General features: G+C 45.9%; 1 protein-coding gene across 4 annotated transcripts in view; it reads right to left on the reverse strand.

The window, feature by feature from the left end:
- Nucleotides 1-23,525, reverse strand: part of FLNB (filamin B) — a gene marked incomplete at its 5' end in the record, with an annotated part of 140,471 nt that overhangs the window by 116,119 nt on the left and 827 nt on the right. The gene's annotated exons all lie outside the window — the stretch shown is intronic.

The following is a 23,525-nucleotide window of genomic DNA, read 5'->3' on the forward strand; positions in this document are numbered from 1 at the left end:
CTCTCCAACAGAAGAGGCAACTGAATTGGTTCCTAAACTACAAGAAAAAAAAAAAAATGAGTGGTCAAGCAGAGGGAAGAGCAAGGGCCGCGGTTTCGGCTGTGAAGGACAGTAGTACTGTCAGCAGTAACGGGCTCAGTGTAGCTGACGTGAAAACTGAGGCCAACACCAACAGCCCACTGGGCACAACGAGCTTTGTAGGCTATTCGCAGGGTAAAATTCATGCCATTATAGATGAAATGGAGTTCAAGTTCACGTAGTTTCATGCAGACAATAAATGGGTTTCAGCAAGGACTAAATGGCTACCTGGAGCACCACACTGAAGAGGACTCGAAAGTCAAGTCTGGGCTCAACAAGAAAGAACATCATGACTGCCCAGCAATGTCTACCATGGAGAGAAAAGTGCAGCGCGGGTGCCAGCTAATTGCTGACCCTGATTCTGGATCAATGCTCAAAGCTTACAGATGAGGAAATGGAGGCCCAAGGGCAGACCTGACAAAGAGCGCAGTCAGAATAAGAACTAGGTGTGCCAACTCCACGTTCTTCTCATTCTGTTCTCTGCAATCCCCTTTCATCTGAGTCAGAGTATGGTAAAGCCACGGATTCATTATAAAGAAAAGCAAATCTGCTCTTAAGTCTTGAGTCAATAAATTAAGAGGCTTAAATTTATGGGTCCAAAACAATTACGCTTTGTGAAATAGGGCCCTGGGGAGATCACTAGTGAGAAAAGGATGGTCTCATTCGAAAGTGCATCGCTGTAGAAAACTAATCCCGATAAAAATCTTTCCCATGTTGCCACCCAGGACCCATATGTTGTGCTGGGCCAGACTTCACACGTGGTCAACTCATCTGTCCAGTGAATAGGGTAGTCTCCTCTGGCTGGGGTTTTGATGAGGAACCACTCTGTCCAATGAAGAATTCTCAAAGCTTCCACTTTCCTCCTAACAGAATCTTCAATCTGGAAGAACACTCAAAATGACTGAGGCTGCTGGTCTGTCAGAAGTCCAAGCCCCATAACCGCAATCTATTTTTAGTTTTTAATTGGGGAGAGTCACTGAGACTGAGCTACATTTTCCTCTCCTTCAATGAGGACTCTGGAAGGCAATCAAACTCCCTATACTCATTCCTTTCAACTCTTCCTCCTAGAAAGGGGAGTGGGATGCCTGCTGCTGCCATTTTGTACCCTCTTGAGATGGGAATCCAACAAATCTGCAAGACTGAGGGTCACAAACAAAGTTACCTGGTATTTTTAAAGGCATGGAAATTATGCTGTTTAAATTTGAAGTCAAATTTTATTTTATATCCAAGACTAACACCTTTTAATTATATAGACAGTTTAAAAGAAACTTCAAGCATGCTACAACTTACTTTTTTTTTTCTTTCTGTTTGATCTGCTTGTGAGGTGAAGAGGTAGTCTTGCTTTAAGAGGGGACAGAAGTGATTACTCTAAGTCACAGGCCATATAATACCACAGCCAATGACACCAGAGTTTCATGAAGTGAAGGGGGTTTCTAAATAACAGCAACCTAGTGTAGCAGTGATCCACTGAGAGAAGCCCCTCTGAGGTCCTTTCTCCCAGATGTGGGATCTAGGTTAAGCCTATCCCAACAACCGCCTGGCCAGTGATTGGTTGGGGAGAGGGCAGGTGACACAGGCTGGTCCAATCACAGTGAACCTCAGGGCTTTCCTGAGACTTCCGGGACCAGGAAGCATGGGTATGGCTGTGGGGCCTGGAACTGCTACACCAGCCTGTCCATGCAGAGAGACCAGAATCTTAGAGAAACAGAGCCAAGGTTCTGACAACCTGGAAACCTCTAGGCCAAAGTGCACCTGTGGCCTGCCCTATCTGGACTTCCCAGCTGCAGGAGCCAGTGACCATCCTTTTTGGATGAGCCAGGATTAGTTGAGTTTCCTATGACATGGAACCATACACATCCTCGCTGATACACTAACTTTCAAAGTCTGTTTCTTCTGCTTCCTAGCTATGTTGCAAGTCACTAAACGGCTCAGTGCCTCAGTTTCCCCAACTGAAAAGTAGAGATAATACCTACTTCATAGGGCTGTTAAAATTAATGAGATACTTGATGTAAAGCACCACTGAGCAGTCTCTAGCACATGATGTTACCTCACCTACCTATCCTTGAATGATGACTGTGAGAGATTCTATTCCGTACTCAAGCAGCACCCACCTCTCTACTAGCTAGCAATGGTATAAGGACTGCAGGGACTTTTTCCTTTAAGTAAACTAGTTATACAATATGTTGACAGTAAAAATGAAAATCTTTGTGGTGGAGGACAGAGAAATAAAAAGTGACTAAAGCCACAGTGGCTTTTACCAACTGGCTTAAAAAATACTTTTTTTTTTTTTTGCTGTATCTTTTTTTTAAACATCTTTATTGGAGCATAATTGCTTTACAGTGTTGTGTTACTTTCTGCTGCATAACAAAGTGAATCAGCTATATGCATATGTACATCCCCATATTCCCTCCCTCTTGCGTCTCCCTCCCACCCTTCTTATCCCACCCCTCTAGGTGGTCACAGAGCACCGAGCTGATCTCCCTGTGCCATGCAGCTGCTTCCCACTAGCTATCTATTTTACATTTGGTAGTGTATATATGTCAGTGCTACTCTCTCACTTGGTCCCAGCTTACCCTTCCCCCTCCCCATGTCCTCAAGTCCATTCTCTGAATCTGCATCTTTATTCCTGTCCTGCCCCTAGGTTCATCAAAACCATTTTTTTTAAGATTCCATATATATGTGTTAGCATACGGTATTTGTGTTTCTCTTTTTTTTTTTAAATAAATTTATTTATTTATTTATATTTTTTATTTTTGGCTGTGTTGGGTCTGGGTTGCTGCGCGAGGGCTTTCTCTAGTTGCGGTGAGCGGGGGGCTGCTCTTTATTGTGGTGCACGGGCTTCTCATTGCAGTGGCTTCTCTTGTTGAGAAGCACGGGCTCTAGGTGCACGGGCTTCAGTAGTTGTGGCTCACAGCCTCTAGAGCGCAGGCTCAGTAGCTGTGGTGCATGGGCTTACTTGCTCCGTGGCATCTGGGATCTTCCCGGACCAGGGCTCGAACCCGTGTTCCCTGCATTGGCAGGCAGATTCTTAACCACTGCGCCACCAGGGAAGTCCTGTTTTTCTCTTTCTGACTTACTTCACTCTGCATGACAGACTCTAGGTCCATCCACCTCACTACAAATAACTCAATTTCGTTTCTTTTTATGGCTGGGTAATATTCCATTGTATATATGTGCCACATCTTCTTTATCCATTCATCTGTCGGTGGCCACTTAGGTTGCTTCCATGTCCTGTCTATCGTAAACAGTGCCGCAATGAACATTGTTGTACATGACTCTCTTTTTTTTATATACAGCAGGTTCTTATTAGTCATCAATTTTATACACATCACTGTATACATGTCAATCCCAATCGCCCAATTAATCACACCACCATCCCCACCCCCCTGCGGTTTTCCCCCCTTGGTGTCCATATGTTTGTTCTCTACATCTGTGTCTCAACTTCTGCCCTGCAAACTAGTTCATCTGTACCATTTTTCTAGGTTCCACATACATGCATTAATATACGATATTTGTTTTTCTCTTGACTTACTTCACTCCGTATGACAGTCTCTAGATCCATCCACATCTCAACAAATGACTCAATTTCATTCCTTTTTATGGCTGAGTAATATTCCATTGTATATATGTACCACATCTTCTTTATCCATTCGTCTATCGATGGGCATTTAGGTTGCTTCCATGACCTGGCTATTGTAAATAGTGCTGCAATGAACATTGGGGTGCATGTGTCTTTTTCAATTATGGTTTTCTCTGGGTATATGCCCAGTAGTGGGATTGCTGGGTCATATGGTAATTCTATTTTTAGTTCTTTAAGGAACCTCCATACTGTTCTCCATAGGGGCTGTATCAATTTACATTGCCACCAACAGTGCCAGAGGGTTCCCTTTTCTCCACACCCTCTCCAGCATTTGTTGTTTGTAGATTTTCTGATGATGCCCATTCTAACTGGTGTGAGGTGATACCTCATTGTAGTTTTGATTTGCATTTCTCTAATAATTAGTGACGTTGAGCAGCTTTTCACGTGCTTCTTGGCCATCTGTATGTCTTCTTTGGAGAAATGTCTATTTAGGTCTTCTGCCCATTTTTGGATTGGGCTGTTTGTTTTTTTGATATTGAGCCGCATGCATGAGCTGCTTGTATATTTTGGAGATTAATCCTTTGTCAGTTGCTTTGTTTGGAAAAAAAAAAACAACTTTTTTTTTTTTTTTTTGCAGTACGCGGGCCTCTCACTGTTGTGGCCTCTCCCGTTGAGGAGCACAGGCTCGGGACGCGCAGGCCCAGCAGCCATGGCTCATGGGTCCAGCCGCTCCGCAGCATGTGGGATCCTCCCGGACCGGGGCACGAACCTGCGTCCCCTGCATCAGCAGGCGGACTCTCAACCACTGTGCCACCAGGGAAGCCCAAAAAAAATACTCTTTTAAGAAAAAAAAATCACTCCCTGTGGCTAAGATGTGCAAGAACTGGAACTCTCATACAATGTTGGTAGAAATGGAAAATGGAAAAACTGGAAAACAGTTTGGCAGTTTCTTAAAAAGTTAAACATATACCTACCATATGATCTAACCATTCACTCAGAATAAAAGGAAATATCTGTCCACACACAGACTTGTACAACAATGTTCATAATAGCTTTATTTGGAAACAACCCAAATATCATCAACAGAATTACGGTATACGCATACAGTGAAATACTGCTCAGCAATAAAAATAAATGAATTGTTGATACATGCAATATCAAGCATCAATCTCAGAATAATTATGCTGGGTGAAAGGAGATTTTTTTTTTAAAGTACATACTGTAAGATTCCATTTATATAAAATCCTAAAAATTGTAAACTGACCTACTGACAGAAGGCAGATCAGTGATCGTTTGGGGATGGGAGGGAGGAATTACACAAAGGCACAAGAAACTTTGGGGGCTGGATAGATATGTTCCCTGCCTTGGTTATGGCGATTGTATCCCAATGTTTGTGTGTGTGTGTGTATACACACACATATCTCAACACTTATCAAACTGTACACTTTTTTTTAGACAATTCTTTTTTTTTTTTTTCAAACTGTACACTTTTTCTTTAAAGTCACTCTGATAGAGACTCAGCAAGATTTCTTTCAGAGCAAAATAGGGGAAACATGGCATGTGACTGATTTTTTTTTTTTTTTTAATTTTTGGCTGTGTTGGGTCTTCGTTACGGTGTGCGGGCTTCTCATCACGGTGGCTTCTCTTGTTGAAGAGCATGGGTTCTAGGCACATATGCTTCAGTAGTTGTGGCATGTGGGCTCAGTAGTTGTGGCTCGTGGGCTCTAGAGCACAGGCTCACTAGTTGTGGTGCACAGGCTTAGTTGCTCCATGGCATCTTCCTGGACCAGGGCTCGAACCCATGTCCCCTGCATTGGCAGGCGGATTCTTAACCACTGTGCCACCACGGAAGCCCCATGACTGATGTTTAGAACTTGAGATTTTGCCCTCAGTTCAGTAGATGCAATCATTTCTATCTCTTTTTAAAAATATTTGTATATACTGCAAAATGATCACCACAATAATTCTAGTTACCATCTAGTTACCATACATAGAGACTAATTTTTTTTCTTATGAAATCTTTAAGATCTACTCTCTTAGCAACTTTCAAATATGCAACACACTATCATTAACCATAGTCACCATGCTATACATTATATCCCCATGACTTTTTTATAACTGGAAATGTAACTTTTGATCCTCTGCACCCACGTTGCCCATCCCCCAACTTCTGCCTCTGGTAACTATCAATCTGTTCTCTGCATCTATGAGTTTGTTTTTTTACATGTGTGTGTGTGTGTTCTTTTAAGATTCCACATGTAAGTGAGATCAGATGGTATTTGTCTTTCTCTGACTTATTTCACTTAGCATAATGCCCTCGAGGTTCATCCATGTTGTTGAAAATGGCAAGAATTCTTTTTTTATCGCTGAATATGTAATATACATGTTACATTTTCTTTATCTACTCATCCATTAATGGACGTTTAGGTTGTTTCCTTATCTTAGCTATTGTAAATAATGCTGCAGTGAACATCGGGTGTATATACCTTTTCTGAGTTAGTGTTTTTGTTTTCTTCAGATAAATACCCAGAAGTGGAATTGCTGGATGATAGTTCTATTTTTAATTTTTTGAGGAAACTTCATACTGTTTTCTATAGTGGCTGTACCAATTTACATTTCCAGCAACAGTACACAAGGGTTCCCTTTTCTCCACATCCTCGCTAATACTTGTTATTTCTTGTTTTTGTTGATAATAGACATTCTAACAGTTGTGAGGTGATAGCTCATTGTGGTTTTGATTTGCATTTCTGATTAGTGATGTCAAGCATGTTTTCATGTACATGTTGGCCATCTGTATGTCTTCTTTGGGAAAATGTCCATTCAAATCCTCTGCCCATTGTTTGGGTTTTTTTGCTTTTGAGTTGTATGAGTTCTTTATATATTTTGGAGATTAATCCCGTATCAGATATATAATTTGCAAACATTTTCTCCTATTTGGTAGGTTGCCTTTCCATTTTGTTGATAGTTTTCTTTGCTGTGCAGAAACTTATCAGTTTGATGTATTCCCACTTGTTCATTTTTGCTTTTGTTACCTTTGACTGGTACACTTTTAAATGCGTCATTTGCTATATGCCAGTTATACCCTCAATAAAGTAGTTTTTTCAAAGTTAAACATTTCTGAGCTCATATGTTCAGCTGCCTGGGACACCAAGACCACATCCCCCCCTAGATAGGAACTACCAAACTACAAAATGGATGAGCTTGATTTTGGCCAAAGGTGTTTTTAGAAAGCAACAATCTCCTAACATTCATTCTACTGTCAAACCATCCCTAACTCTGGACTTTCCCCCCAAGTTAAAGGACAATGCAAACATTCCAGCAATCCCTTGAGATATCTCCTTGAGAAATATCTCCTTCACTTAGACAAAAAGCCATTGACTAGAAGCTCCCAGAGGCAAATGTTAGAAGTTCTCTCTGCCTTTGAGAAACCTAAGCCTGCCGTGTTCACAAACAATAGAGGGGCCTTACATTCTAAGGTTATTATTAACTCAGGAGTTTCAACACACACTTGGGGAGTGGGAGGGAGAAATCCTGATAAGTGTAAATATCTTTTGTTTTAATATCATCCTGACATCTTGAGGATGTTCTGTTTTCTTTTTAACAAGCTGGGCCCAAACAAACAAAATAAAACTAGGGTACCTTTTAACTTCCCTTGTCCAATTTCAATAATGCACTGTACTAGCATTAAGAGTATAAAAGGGAAATATTTCTCACACACACACACACACACATACACACAAGGAGAGAAGCATACTGCAATACAACCACCATGCAACTGACGAAATAAAATGTTACAAAGAGTTAAAAGCCCCTGCACACCCCTTCATGTCTGTACACCCTTCATCCCTGCCCTAGGCAACCACTATCCAAAGTGGTAATGATCATTCCCATGAACACAGCTGTATTTCTATTACTTATGTAAAACTTTATAGAAACAGTATCACAGAGTATCTGTCTTTCTGCAATTTGCCTTTTCTTCTCGACATTGTAAAACTGATCCAAGGTGATATGCTTGGAGATGCTGCTGCTGATGCCTGCATCTATCCCCTTGGCCCATGTCTGATTTCAGCCACAGATATGGTGGGCAGTTCTGTGCCAGCTCAAATCTCCTCCCCAGGACCACCTACCTATGCAAGCACACGCCTTTTCTCTTCCCTTTCCGCACCCCCCCCCCCGAGCTGGCATGCAATGGGCACCCCGCCTGGAAGTTCAAAGGAGTTCATGTCTCCATCATGAATGAGATGGAGAGAAGAGGAGCTGGTGGGTCTCCAGCTTCCTGTCCTTCTCCAGGTGAACAATTCTAGAGGCATTCTGTACACTTCTCAGGAGGTTCCAGCAGAACTGGGCCCCCTGCCACCCACAGCAGTGACCTTGATAATGCACCTTAATATTGGTTTCTACTCCTCTGTCTCACACACCAACCCTCCTTCCTACTTCCTGGGATCACCCCACCCCAAAAAGGCACCTCTACTTGGGTGCAGGTCCTTGTATCCAGACCACTCTCAGAAGAACCCAAACTAAGCAGAGTTTATCTTTATTTTATTTTATCTTTATTTTACTTATCTTTATTTTATTTATTTATTTTAGTTTATCTTTAAGTTTATCTTTATTGCTTTGTATTCCATGTTTATTGACATAATTTATTTTAAAAGGATATGCCCTTTATGATGGAGTGTTATAAGAAATCAAGTTTTTAAGTGATACTTGATGACAAAGAAATTATCATCAAATGATGAAATACAAAACTACATCCAGTCTGGCTCCTAAGCTATTTATGTGTTATATACATACTTGTAGAGAAAAACCGGAAGGTAATATTAACAATTCCTTGTTACCTATGGACAGTGAAACTGTAAGCTTTTTTCCTCTTTTACTATTTTTATGCGTTTTCCCATTTCTATGCAAAAACATATATTACTCTTAACTAGGAAAAAACAATAAATGCTTCACAAATTATTTCTATTTTACAAATGATACACAATCAGCTGGATTCCTACAATAAATCAGCATGGAGGAGGAGGTCTTGTAGAAGCAGGAAGGCATACCAAAGGTATCTGGGAGGGAGAAGAGGGTGTGGGCATGGCCCCTGGGTATAAAACAAAGGCGCTGGGAGAGGCAGAGAGATGGAGGAAGACGCCTATGGAATAAGACACACATCCTCCTTTCCCCCAAACAAGTCCAACCCCTTTTCTGACACCACCCACTACAACAGGCTCACCCAGCATCCAGGTCCCTTTGCCCTTCCTGGAAGAATTCTGAGAGTCTGGATCTACCCCTACCAATAGGACCTGTGCACCTTCAAGAAGTGACTCTACTCTCAACTCTAGAAAAGGCCTCATGGTCTGAGGGCAATCTATCCCCCCTGCTAGATACTGGTTCAAAAGTAGCCATGTGATCTAATTTGGGCCTATGAGACATAAGTAGGATCTGTTGCCAGCTTCTGGGAACTGTCTCTCAGCCTCACAGGAAGAAGTCTCTGCTAATCTCTGCTATGGGAAACCACAAGGGGACTCAACCTTAGGATCCTTTTTTTTTTTTTTTAATGTTTTGGCTGTGAGGCATATGGGGATCTTATCTTAGTTCCCCAACCAGGGATCAAACCTGCCCCCCCTGCATTGGAAGCGTGGAGTCTTAACCACTGGACTGCCAGGGAAGTCCGAGCCTTAGGATCAATGAAACCAAGAGAGCAGAAACCCAAATAACCTAGGTCCCTGGGACTTCCCTGGTAGTCCTGTGGTTAAGAATCCGCCTTCCGATGCAGGGGACGTGGTTTTGATCCCTGGTCGGGGAACTAAGATCCCATATGCTGTGGGGCAACGAAGCCCACACGCCGGAGCAGCTACTGAGCCCGCACATAAAACTACTGAGCCTGTGTGCTCTGGAGCCCGCACACGCCACAACTAGAGAGAAGCCCGCGTACCGCAACAAAAAGATTCTGCATGCCACTACCAAGACCCAACGCAGCCAAATGAATAAATATTAAAAAAAAAAAACAAAAAAAAAAACCCCTGGGTCCTTGATGACATCACTGAGTCACTGGATCTCACAAACCTATAACCCACACCATCCAGGCTCAATGACATGAGTCCATCAATTTTGTTGTAAGCGAGCCACTTCGGGGTCCCATTCCTTGCAGCTGAAAGGATTTTTACTGCCCCACTTCCCCCTTGAGGGCTGTTCTTGCTATCCATTTCATCTGGATTCGACCCATACACAATGTCTTAGGGGTCATGACACCATTTGTCCCAAATCTAATGCCAAACAGCATGAACTAGCCAAACACCAAATCTGACATCTCCCTTCAACCTCACTCATCACCTGCCTGGAGTAGTAACATCCTGACCCTTTCAATTAGAAACGTAAGGGATTACCTGACAGCACTTCCCGAATATTTCCCATGTGGCAAGTACAAAATTTACAAAATTTAGCTCATTAAATCTTCACACCCACTCTTGCAGGTAGAAACTATGCTTATCCCCGGTTTACAGGTGAGAACACTGAGCACTTGTAAACCCAGAAAAATCATGTAACTCAATCCTACATCATGCACTAAATCCCAGATTCAACTCCAGAGCTGCCCGACTCCCAAGTCCTCACTCTCAAACATGACCTTCCTCCTCCCAGAAACCCAAGGGAGGCAGGTGGTGTCCTCAGCTAGCACATGGACAGAAAAATCAGACTCAGTCTCACACCCCACTACTTCAGAAAATCCATCCGTTCCTGGAGACTAGCCTGAGGTAATTCAGAGATCCAATCTTGGTGTCTATCTTGCTTTGCAGAAACTACAGGACATGCTAATGGAGGGGTGGGGGGATGGTTTGCAAAGAGTATAACAGGCCATTTTGTTTTATCTTATCTACTTACAATTGACATGGGCTCCAAGGGAGCTCTAACTCAAACCAGGCTTTAGGGAGGTAAAATTGGTTATCATTACATAAAAGGTTAAGATCGATCATTATCTTAATACTATAAGAACAATGATACAATTTCAATATATTTAGTTTCTCTAGAATCATTCTGGACTGAAATAGGCTTATTGCTCATTCAAAAAACTCAAATTATAAAAAATCATTTTCGGGGCTTCCCTGGTGGCTCAGTGGTTGAGAGTCCGCCTGCCAATGCAGGGGACACGGGTTCGTGCCCTGGTCCGGGAAGATCCCACATGCCGCAAAGCAGCTAGTACCGTGAGCCATGGCCTCTGAGCCTGCACGTCCGGAGCCTGTGCTCCGCAATGGGAGAGGCCACAACAGTGAGAGGCCCGCATACCTCAAACAAACAAACAAACAAAATCATTTTCTTAACAACTCTTCCAAGTCCCAATTCCCTCTATGCTCCTAGCCTCCAGCACAGCTCCTGGTGCATGGTAAAGGCTCCACAAGTATTTGTTGAACAAAGCATCTATACATGCTACTCTGAGCTCTGGGTGATGCTCTGTCAGAGTGCCTTTGCATCACAGAGAAAACTTTATTCCCCTTCCAATTCTTTCACAACCCTTCAGAGTATGTCAAGGACAAAGGCTCAGTGTGCTGGTAAGGTTACTCTGAACCCTCTCCATCTTTGGCTAATTTTCCTTTTAACCTAAAGAGTAGGCCTCCCGCTGAGAACAGGCAACATCAGCAGCTGGGATTTAGTAACACTGTTTTGGGTTTATTTATGGTTACCTTCGATTTACCTAGTGACACTGCTTTTCCATTATGATAGTGACACCAAGTCTCATTTTCAAATACATTTGTTTTAAAAATTAGTCAACTGCAGGGCTGGGGAGGCGGGTGGTGATGAGTGAAAATGAAATAGGGATACGGGACATGGCAAAAATAATAAAGGTGGTTCCTCTACACATGACTGAATTTGGGGGAACACTGAACTGGGACAGATCTCCCATTTTACAGATGGGGAAACACGCTGAGAGGTAGGGCCTCTCCAAGGCCTCACTGATGACAGAAGCAGACCTGGGACTAGGATCCAGTGTCTAGGTCCTGCCATCTGCCTAGGACCCGAAATCCTGCCAAATCCAACTTGCTCTGGGCCGTTTCCAACACCAGAAACTGGTCTCCAGAAGCAGAGCGGGTTAACTAACACTTGCTGATCTTATTGATAACGCCTGATGGTCAACTTTAATAGCTGGTGAAACAAAAGCCATTGCATAATGGTTTAAATTTTTGCTCTGTCATGTGGAAACAGTGCCCAGGCTGACTAATATCTTCCCAGTATTAAAACATGAAAATCTGCATTCGTCATTCACTCAGGTAAAACCCCTGCAAACTCTACCTTTGGGGAAGGTGTTGGGTGCTCCCTGCCCCCACGAAAGATGACCTAAAAATGACACTCCCCTAAAAGGCCGCAGTATTAGAAATATCACCCAGCCAATGACACAGCAGGCAGCTTGTACTCAAGGGGCAACTTGGGGAAGCACGCGGTTACACAAGACACAGATCCCTTCGGCCTGTCTGGGCAAAGACCAGCGTATCCCTGACAAGAACAGAGAATGATGCCCGCCCCCCAACCTCCCACATCCTCTGGTCTCAGGAGCCACAGAATTTGCTGTTGCCAGCCACCTTCGCTCACCCCAACCCAGCAACCTTGATACAGGCTGGTGTGACCCCAGCAGTACAGTTTCCAAGCACTACTGTAAAATTATTGTCGCCAGCTCCATGACAAGAGGTTACACAGTGCTAGGTTTAAGACCACACCCAGGGCAGCACAAATCCTGGCAGGTGGTGCAGGCAGCCCCACCATGATCCCAGATGTCAAAGGGCCAGGACTAGAAGAAAGAGAAGGCAGTGCTCAGGGCCAGGGCAGGAGACTGGAGGAGTGGGATTGGGGGTGGATGAGCATCTGGGTTAACCTGCTTGGTTTCAGGTTGAAAGTGCCCAAGGCAGTCGGCACAGCCTCCCCTCCAGCATGGCTGCCCCCTCTTCATCCTCCTCCACTAAGGCCTGAAAAGGGTAAGTGGGAGTGGGTAGGGCTACACAGTAATAACGCAGTGCTAACACCACCATAGCAGCAGCTGTCATGGACTAAGGGCTAGAGAAGCACATTCTCTTTATACCCGAGAACTCAGTAAAGCAGAGCATTCTATTATCACAGTTTGCACACGAAAGATGGGCTCCTAGAGACAGAACAGGAAGCTGGGGTCAGACGGCTCTCAAGGGGCAGAGCCAAGACTCAGACCCATGAGCAAGCACATCACCTGGACCCCGGACGGCGTTACAGCCACTTCCGCGCGAGCAACACCAGGAAAGAAAAAAATGGGAGCAAACGACATGCTAAGAGACAAAAAGGAAGGATTAAAGAAAGAAAGGAGGGCAAATGAGCTAGCTAAAAAACAGCTCCATTAGCCAAATAGGAAGAAAGGGAAAGTGGGGGAAGATGTCAAGAATAGTTGGCACGTGTTTTCTATCCTTAAAGGAAGCTTGGCCGGAAGACCAGGCAATGCCACTGGCCCATGGCTCCTGCCCTCAAAAACTGAGGCCAGGGCTTCCCTGGTGGAGCAGTGGTTGAGAGTCCGCCTGCCGATGCAGGGGAAACGGGTTCGTGCCCCGGTCTGGGAAGATCCCACATGCCGCGGAGCGGCTGGGCCCGTGAGCCATGGCCGCTGGGCCTGTGCGTCCGGAGCCTGTGCTCCGCAACGGGAGAGGCCACAACAGTGAGAGGCCCACATACCACAAAAAAAAAAAACAAAACTGAGGCCACCTCCTCGTCTAAAGCAGCCTATTAGGTATGAGGTAACTTTGACCAATGTATTGGTGCATTCCCACCCACCTACCCTTTACAAAACAATTAGGCCATGTCTTCCTCCAGTCAGAAGAGGCCACCAGAGGCCCAGGAATTAGGAGGAGAGGGAGGACGGAGGAAGGTAATGACCACCATTTACGGGGCCCTTACTGTCCGCCAAGGGCTGCATCAAATGCTTTACAGGGAATGTATCCTTTATCTTCAATAATACCAAGAGTGGGGCACTAATATAGCTTGGGGCTTAGAACCTCAGAGAGGTCAAGCATCTTGCCCCAAGTCTCCCAGTCATTAAGCAGCAGGGTCTAATGGACCCATACTCTTAAGCACCCTCAGGAAATGGCTCAATCTGTACTAAAAGTGGTTTACATTCTATCTCCTTTGCCTCAGAGGAGACCAAGACAGGATGATTCCCTGGGCCTGGTGTCCTGAGGGCTGTTGAGAAAATGATGTCTCCAAAAAACCAATGAAGACCTCAGGGCTGCAGATAATTTTCAGACATCTAAAAGTTCCCAGGCAGACAAGGGTGAACCAAGTTGCCCAACTGCATTGTTATGGTGCATAATTGAGACATATTTGAACAGCTAATGGAACTGAGCAACTAAAAGGTAAAAGACTTTCTGTGCTGGGCTAATCATGAGACAAGGTCACAATGTATCCAAAGATAATAACTATTATTAAGAGACCCTGGCAGTCCCAATAAAAGTTGGTCCTAAAAGCTTTTAAGAGACAGAAGTGGCTGGCACACCCCCACTCTGTGGTTGACCAAAACATATTTCTAGACAAAGGGAGATTTGCAAACCATGATGAGCCTCAACCAAGACCTCCAATTTTAATGCTGGCCACAGCTCAGCAATAACTCAAGGATGAATCTTATTACAACCATCCGTGTGACCAAAATGATTTCACAGAACGTTTCCAGTCCACAGCCTCTTTTTTCCTGAGAAAATGCATCTCCCTCTTCCCCATTCTGACCAAAAGGCCGCTGAAAGCAAAACTCCCTAAAAACAGAAAAAGATTGGTTAAGATTGTTCACAAATGATGTTTTTTCTTTATACTTCTCTATGTTCTTGCAATCTTTTTAACAAAGAACTACAAATGCAACTGTTCAATATTAAAACAACTTGTTAGAAGTTAATTTCGAAGACATGCTGAGCTGATGGCTTTCCTTTGGGGACTGAAATCTCAGGTGAGGGTTTGAGTCATAGTCTGCCACATACTCACTGGCTGATCTGGGCGTGCCTCAGTTTCCTTGTCTGTATAGTGGGGGTTACCAACATAACTACCGCTCCAGGTTGCGATGAGGTTTTATTTAGCTATTACTGAGAAACATTTATCCCAATGCCTGGTATTACAGGTGCTTGATATATATTCACTATTATTAACTAAACTATTACTGTGATCATAGTGACTCTCAGTGGCTTCCTTTTATATTCATATTTCTGAGCCTCACATGTCAACCCGGAAACGGCCTTGTTCTCCATCAGCTGACGTAAATCATAGATGTTCTAAGTCAAGAATGCCTATGAAGTGCTGAGTTCTTTAAATTCAGCATCACTGTCCCAAAAAACAAGGTGTTCTACTGGGACCCCAGACCCAGTTGTCCACTTCACATAATTCCCATTTCTTTATGAGCTGCAAAGGACTATGATTTTGCATTTTTTGAAAGCAAATATATTGCAAACAAGTCAAAGTACCAGCCTTACTCTTCAAACCATCTATGCTAGAGGCTGTTTATTTATTTGATAAATTATTTATTATATTCCTACTAAGAGCCAAGCTCGGAGCCCCAGAGGTAAACGAGATACAGCGCCTGCCCTTGGAGCAGTCATGACCCAGTGGGACAAAAACACCGGTAAGTCAGGAGATCAATACAGCTTAGTAAGCCATGAAATGGAATGGCATGCGGGAGGGGGGAGCTGTGGGTGTCCAGGAGAGGGCCTCACGGCCTCCAACCTCGGGTGTGACTCCCCATGCCTGTCAAACAAAAGTGCCAAGAAAAAGGGACAATTATGGTGAGAGATGCGTGCCCCACAGGAAGCGTAACGTGACACCTAGATCATTTCCTGTAAAGGACTCCCCAGCAGGAGAGGCATTCCCCAGGTGCCAGCTTGCCTCTTTTAGTGGAGATGAGGAATGTGACAAGCCATTGCCCAGGTGCTTGCAAGCCAGGATCCACCAAGGCTCCTTCTCCCAGAACACTTTCTGGGTTCTGCCCCCGGATGGCTTGGGAGCTGCACTGAGGGGCTCCCGGTCCCACAAGCAGCATACCCTCGGCCTTCCCGCCTCTGCCTCTTCTGACGAGGAATCTTATAAACAGAACCCAGAACTCTGTTCAATTAACAGAACTGCCAAGTCACAAAGGCCTTGTAGGGTCTGAGCCCCAAGGCCTCAGCACCTGAGGTTCCCTAGGACGGCAGGGCCTGGCCTGCCACCTCTGGCCTGCCACCTCTGGCCTGCTTTATCCCACCAAGGGAACAACAGCTTTGTTCTTGAGCAAGAAGCACCAGGCTGAGCCATGCTCCCAGCAGGCTGCAGAATGCCAAATAATTCTTGTTTCCCCAGAATATCTGATAAATCACTTCAGGGAGGTGCACACAAGCAGTGCAGTACCAGCATGATAAGAACTTGATTATTTTCTTGGGGGTTGCAGGGGAGATGGAGGAATCTGATGTTAGCCACTGAGAATCCTTTCATCCCCCAGGCTACGTGGGAGGCCTGCTGCTGCCTGGGTCACAAGCAGCACGAGGCAGAAAGCAACACCACTCCTGTTTGTCAGAGGAAAGCTGACTGCTGCCTGCCTCTTCTAATCTTAAAATCTTAATTTATGGGACGCAGCGAATTTACACAGTCCCTGCCACAATCCCCACCCATTTCCCTGTAGCTCGAAAGCCAAAATTCCACAGTGCTCCAAATAATCCAACCTCTTTGGTTGCCTGTATATCTGAACGGAAATTCCAGAAAAGTTGTCTGGCATGGCAAAAGCTGACCAGCCTTATGAAAATACCCAGAAAGGTGACCCATTTAGTCAAAAGAGCTTTCAGATCTCCATGAGAAAAGGAATTCATGCCAGCATAAAGGGCCTTCAGAGAGGGAGAACAGGAGTGTTGTGTTAACGCCCAGACCTTTCAACAAGCCAGCCCTGCAATTCCTGGGGAGGCTGAGCACCGAGACGGCCGGCCAGACCAGCTTGCTCTCTGAGGAGCTGCGCTGCAGGAGAAGCCCTTGGGGATACAAGCGCAGCCCTGGAGCACACAGCTCGGTGCCGCGGTGCACAGCAACGGGCCTGCCCACAAGTCTCCCTGAACGTGAGTGGGAGCCGCTGGCTTGGATTGGAAGCAGGCAGCCATTTGTAACAGGGCTGCCAGACTGATAAAGGTCGAGTGCCAGCCGGGAAAGAAAGCTTCTGCTCGGCGGCAAGCACAACCCAACACACCCTCCTGCCGGTTAATGTTTACAGGTAGCAGAAGGAAACGATGTGGGGTGAGGTCACTGCTGACAGAGCACAGCTGTGCCAATGTCGACGGTCACCAAGGATCTCCCAGCATAGCTGGACCTCAACAAACTCCACCCATCCACACCCATAAGTGGTGGGCACTGCAAACCCCACAGGACTGCAGCCAGGAGGCACCTCCTCCTCACCTCTGGCTTCCAGGCCTCTCAAAGAAAGCCCTGCCTGGCTCCCCAGAGCAGAACTTCAGCTGGTCCCTGCTGTCCAGACCTGCAGTGAAATCACTGCCCCTGGAAACCAAACAAAGGCAGGGAAAGAACAAGAGAGCTGTCTCCAGAACTGGAAGGAAGACCCCCATTAAAGCTCTATGGTACCGGAAAAAGTGAAGCAAATCGGCCCCCAAAAGTTTTGTTTTGTAGAAGGAAATTTCAATTTCACATTAATCAAGTTCAAATGATTAGTTTCAAGCAAAATAAAAACAAACAGGACTAAAGCAGTAGAAAATCTCTCACTACAACATATCTATTTTACTTTACAAGTGTGGAACCCAACTTTAACATTGAAAAAAAAATTTAAAAAGACACTGTACAGTTTAATGCAGGCAAGCATCATGCCTGGCATGTGAAGTGAGGCATAGTTGAGCCTCAGTTTTCTCACCTATAAAATGGAAATAGATATAAAGCCACTCATTTTGCAGGGTTCATAACAAGGATTAGAAGTAATAAAGGTATGGCACTCAGGACAATGCTTAGCACACAGTAGGCATGGGGAAACGCTAGGTACTATTGAATATGTTAGAGGATGCGTGTGCACACACTGACATTTGGTACACAAATGGCATCATCGGGTGCATTCTTGGTACCAAGGATAGCCAAGGAATATGCAGAGGAGCACAGGTGTCCTCCCTGCCAAGCTGTCCACCTGTGCCAGGTGTTGATGATGGGGGAAAGGAGGAAGTCAACACTGTCAAAATAAACTCTCTTCCTACAACATGGACTGAATTTCCCAAGAAAAGTAGCTAGGCACCTTATAAATTCCAGGCCACTTTTCAAGCCCCAAAAGAAGAAAGTACTGCTGTTTACCATCCAATAGCCTGAGTCAATCTGGTGATTATCGAACATGTTTAATGAAGAACTAGATTTACAATAGTAATGTAAAATGGCTTCTAGTAGAACATCATGAAAGGAATTAAAGATGAAACCTAAATGCAGAATAATAACAATGTGGAAAAAAAGAAAAAGAAAATGTAGACATGCAAGCCCTCATAGGGCCTCCAAATAGGGTATATGTACCCCAAGGGTGCACAAGATAATCCATCGGAGCACAGGAAAAACTTCTGTTTGGACTTGTTATCTAAAAAGAAACTAAGCTCTACTACAGTAACTTAATATACAGACTGACGTGTGGCATACGTATACAGCTTATAAGCGTACATATATGAGGACAGGGCTCAATTTTTTTTCCTGACAGGAATGACTTGAGCAACAGTGGAGAGATCCCCAGATTAGATGATCCATTTCAGCTGGGTTCACCTACCTTACCCCAAGCCCCTCAAGGAAGATGCTTGATTGGCAGCCTCCAGCCTCGAAAGGCCCTTTGTGAGTCAGCCCCTGCCTACCTCTCCACCACCCCTCCAACCTCCACCTGACACACTCTTCTACTGTGCTTGCCTGGCTAACTGTCTGCTCACCTGCCTTATTCTAGTCAAGCTTTAGGTCTCAGCTTAACAGCCCCTTCCTCCAGGAAGCCCTCCAGGCAGCCCAGTTCAGCCTGAGGGAAGGTGCTCTTCCTCCCCAGAGGGATTGTCATCTCAATCCTTGCTACTCACAGGGTGGTCCACAAACAACAACTAGGAGCTCCCTGGAAGAGCAGAATCCAGGCTTCACCCCTAATCTAGTGAATCAGACCGACATTTTTAACAGACCAACATTTTAAAGTTCCCAGATGATTCATGTGTGCCTGAAGGTTTGAGAAGGACACTCCCTGGTGACTTGTCTCTCCTCTGCGTTAAGCAGTGTGTAAGGCAAGCCGGGCACATGATTCGCATTATTCCTGTGGCCCTAGAACTGAGCCTGGTTCAGCGTTTATCTTTCATATTCTTGTTGAATGAGGAAAGAAAGAAAAAACGGATCTTGGGGGGCACCTTCATTAGAGGTTCCAAGCTGGGGGAAGGGAATAGCTAACACACCATACGACAGTGGCAGGACTGGCCAGAGGATAGATGGAAGACAGAGTCTATTATACTAATAATGACAACGCCAGCATTATGCTGTAACTTAACCAAATCAAATATAATGCTCTCAGCAATGCTAAGATAGGAACTATTATTCTCCTCCATTTTACAGATGGGGAAACTGAGGGTCAGAAAGGTTAATGCTGTGAACCAGAGTTGCACAGCTGTTAGGGGGCAAAGTGGGGATTAGAATCCTGGCAGTCCAGCTTCAGGCTATACTAGCTTCGGGTATGTGCTGACCCGAAGGCTGCTTATAGAGAAAGCAGGATGACGAGGTACCCTGGCCACGCAGCCACTACAAGCAGGGCCCAAAGGTTTGGAACCTGAGCATCTGCTGCCCAAGGAGCAAGGCAGCCATCCTTAACTAACCCATGACACGGCCTCACAGCACAGAACGAGGACCCTCCTCCCCGGGGGGAGGGTGAAGGGGGAGTGCCCAAGAGACATAATTTGGCTCCAAATCAAAGCTCTCCTTCAGCACAGACTCTCCAAGAATGAAGGCAGCTGCTGACTGGCATGCTGGCCCCACCGGTGCTGGAGGAGCCTGCAGAGGCCCAACTGCCATCTGGAAATGATTTGGTCCAGAGATTCCTGAACGGGTGGGAGGCTGGAATGACCAGCCACTCCGAGCTCCCGTCCACCTCTCAGAAACAAAGCTGGTGTGAATGGGCCCTGGAGGAAGCCACAACATAACCAGGGGTCACCCCCTTCCAAAGAGGGGACAGCCTCTGGGCAGTCCATAACCCTATTACAGCGACAGGAATCAACATCAGCCAACCAAGCTGGTCTCCCCTGTGTGGTGCCGATTTTAAATGGCCTTTCAGCGTGCAAACCCTCCAGCGTGACTTTTGAGACTATTACTGGACAGCACCTTGTTTATTTAACAAACACACAGCACCAACTATGTGCCACGAACTGTTCCAAGCACTTTAAAAAAATATTAACTTGTTTAGTTTTTATAACAACTTTTTAAGGAGGTAGTTATTGTCCCCATTTAAGTGATGAGGAGACCAGTGCACAGAAATTTCTTAATAGCTACTTAGCGGCAAGTAGGATTTGAACCAAGAATCATAGCTCTTAACTAGCTCACACCAATGTGTTACTTTGTTGCAAATGGCCCAGAACTTGTTAATTCTGACAAAGCATGCTACTTTGCTACTTTTTAAGCATTCTCTGGATATGAACTACACTGCCTGAAAGACACACTGGCATTTGCTAAGTAGTTACAGGAAAGAGCAGAATTTAGGATTATTTGTGCATTATTTTGGTCGAGGTGGGACAAAAGGAAGGAAAACAGGGTGAGTGGTTGGGTGACCCACCACCCTGGAAACTCCGCCCAGTGACCCGAGGTCTTGGGAACATGCACCCCGCCCGCTCTGCGGTGCTGGCCTGGCACAGGTACCTTAAGCAAACATCAGGGTCGGACCACATCCTTTAAAAAGGAAAAAATTCCTTTTCGTAAAGGATCAAGCCAAAACACACCACCCAAACTTCTAGCCTGCCTTGATTGTCATTCTTGGGCTGGGAGACCCCTTCTTCTCCAAGTGGGCTGTGCTGCAGAAAGGCTTTTGGAAAAACAAGTAAATAAACCGGCCAGCTCCTGGCAGACAACTAGAATTAAAATATGCTGAGGCCTCACTATGAACTGCCCAGGATATAAGAAGGAACTTTAACTTTGGGATGGAGCCTAGGATGGGCCCACCTTACAAGGAATCACAAACGTGAACAGCCAGGGCTGTCTTTCAGGGAGTTCTAGGCAGAAAAGCCACAGTGCTCTGGCGACGTTTGACCACCTCATGTCACACAGCTGGCGCCTATACCCAACTCTAATGATTCCCACAATGAAATACTGTTGGGAGTTATCCAAAGTATACAAAACCCTGTATTAGTTCAAAGATACCTTCCCAGATTATGGAAGTGAAATGCTATCCTGTGAGTAGCAGGAAATCTCAAAAAAAAAACAGACCAAAAAAAAAAACAGTGAAGACAAGGCGGCCATTCCCCCAGCAAATTCACCTCAACACAAGATGCAAGATGCAAACTGAGTCTGCGCACCTCCCGACACGACACTCATCTCCTGGACCCTCATCACAGTTCAGAGTACTAACCTCATCCCTCACCTAAGGCCTTGATTTGTTCGAGGCCAGACGCTCAACGTGTGGATGTCCAGCCACAACCCCAACACCCCAGACTTGCAAAACTTGGTGTCAACATGAGCTTTCTGAGGCGGGAAACTGGTTGTATTTTACTCATTTCTGACACTGAAAGGTAGGTCAGTTAAGGCTCAATTACAACAAATCGGCAGACCTGGTTTACCAGCTGGGTGACCTCCACAAGTGACTTCCCTCCTGTTTCCCCAACTTTAAATGGACGTAATAATACTAACAACCACCACAGTAATAACAACAAACACTTTCTAAGCACCTGGCCAGGACTGGGGCAAGCCCTTAACCCTCCCAGGGACTTGCTAAAAGCAGATCATCATATAGACAAGGAAACCAGAACTCGAGGATTCAAGGTGGTGATCAGTGGGGTGCATGATCAACAGAACACGCTTAACACCGAGTAGGTGCCCCCAAATTGGAGCGCGTGTCACTGTCAGCACAATGTAACACAGCATAGGCAGTGAAAGCTTGAACTGAAGTCCACACTGGATGTGAATTTTTTCTGAAGGGCCTTTACCCAGCATAGCCTCAGGAGCAGAGGGAAGAGGCCTCAGGCATTACCTGCTCAGGAGTCCTGGCACTTGGCAAGTTTCCCTCCAGCCTCCAGAGGCTGGAAAACCTGTTTGTTGTAAGGTCTTTCTGGAGAACAGTTAGGCAGCCAATGATGGGAGTCATAAATGTGGTCACAACCTTTGACCCATGAATGCCACCCTGGAGAATATGATCCAAGAAATTATTTAAAAGGAAAAAATAAAATAAAATGATGTAAATTATGGTGGGAAGAGGCCCATAGCAAGAAGCTGCCAAAAGTCCACAGGCCACAACCAGGGAAGGGGAGGCTAACCCTTTCATGTCAGGACGATGGAAGACGCTAGGGCCTGGGTGGGTTCAGGAATGAAAATCATGAGGATCAAGGAGGAAAAGTAAGGGACCAGAAAAATTCTAGAATGAGACCCCCAATTTCGGGGCACTGATGGGAATCCATGCTGGAGGCAGCTGCAGCCTTGGTAAACAGTTGCCAAATTAGGCAGTCCAGGGTTTTCTGGTGCTGTGGTTAGGGTTTTGTTTGTTTTGTTTTGTTTTTTAAGGAGATTTCATGTCATGTTTGGACACTCCTGGTTTACTTTAAGTTTCTCTGTTCAGTTAATTAAATAAATACACAGTTTTAAAGCAAAGAAGAGATCCGAGTTGAGCCCAGCCAGCCCTTGAGATTCCTCCGAGGGAAAGCTGGTTTCTGCAAAGGAAAGAATTCCAACAGAAATCTGAGGTTCTCCTTCCCTCGTTACACGAGATGGGCCCACAAAATAAGACAGCATGCCACCCGGCTTCCCTCTGCAGAGAAGCTGCCCTCGATGGGGAGGCTGACTGGGCGGTGGCAGCTGCCTGGACCCAGGAAGCAGCCCCACCTGCCAGGACAGGTGTGGGGGAGGACGGGGGAGAGGACGGAGGAGGCTCAGCCTAGAGGGAACCCGTTCTAGGCAGGAGAAAGTCCCAGCAGCCACACCCATGGCCCTTTCTTCCTGTCAGGGGGTCACTCTAAGGCCTGGTTTCCTCAGGAACAGACCTGAGACCCAGGCCTGGGCCAACTCCTCCCTGGCAAGAGGCTCACCTAGCAGAGCACACACACACAACGTAGGTGCACACACATTCTCTGCACACTTACACGCTCTGCACACACACTCTGCACACTCGCACACTACACACCCCCTGCCCCTCCCGTCACAGCCTCCACCCTCAGCAGCCTTGTGACCCTTCCCGAAGCCCTCAACCAGCCCAGGTCATAGTGGGACCTCACCCTCATTCTTCCTCCCCAGTTCCAGGGGGAGAGGAACCCGACACCAACTCCCTCCCTCCTCTCAGGAAGATCCTGGTGTGGGGAGGGCGGGGAGAGGAAGGCAAAGTCTCCTTTAATTGTCACCCACTTCCTTCAATTCTCAGCTAGACCCTCGCTAGCTTGGGCAAGCCCATGAGCCCCCTGGACCTCCTTGTCTGTAAAATGGGTCTAATGACGCCCCAGCTCGCAGCATGTGTAAGGACCGAGGTAAGGCTGTTGGAAGCCTGTTAGAAGGCTGTTGACACACGGCGCGCACTAGCTGGGACTCCCTACAAGGCGGCAGTTACTGTGACTACCACCATCTCTAAATTATACCTTCAGCGGCGACAGCGGACTCAGCCGCGGCGCGGAGCCAGAGCTGAGCTGGGAGCAGAGGGAGCGAGGAAGACACACCCCCCCGAGGCTCCCCTTCCCACCTCGGGGCCCCCACCCCTTTCGGCGACGGCGAGGTC

This window comes from Hyperoodon ampullatus (assembly GCF_949752795.1).
Source record: "Hyperoodon ampullatus genome assembly, chromosome: 10".
NCBI classification, from domain to species: Eukaryota; Metazoa; Chordata; class Mammalia; order Artiodactyla; family Ziphiidae; genus Hyperoodon; species Hyperoodon ampullatus.